This window comes from Scylla paramamosain, chromosome 39 (genome assembly GCF_035594125.1).
Source record: "Scylla paramamosain isolate STU-SP2022 chromosome 39, ASM3559412v1, whole genome shotgun sequence".
Lineage (NCBI taxonomy): Eukaryota > Metazoa > Arthropoda > Malacostraca > Decapoda > Portunidae > Scylla > Scylla paramamosain.
The window spans coordinates 5745001-5745280 of NC_087189.1; positions in this window are offsets into that span (position 1 = coordinate 5745001).

Here is a 280-nt window from a genome sequence, read left to right on the forward strand (position 1 = left end):
CACACACACACACACACTGCTTGCACTTGGATTCATAATGTATAACGAGAGAGAGAGAGAGAGAGAGAGAGAGAGAGAGAGAGAGAGAGAGAGAGAGAGAGAGAGAGAGAGAGAGAGAGAGAGAGAGAGAGAGAGAGAGAGAGAGAGAGAGAGAGGAGAGGGAACAAGAGAGTTATTGCAATATTAACTGAACACAAAAAAAGCCATTTTCCGTTCCGGTAAAACAAAGATTAAAAAGGCAGGCTAGGAAAAAGGTAAACGGTTTTCTTCTCCACAAAAT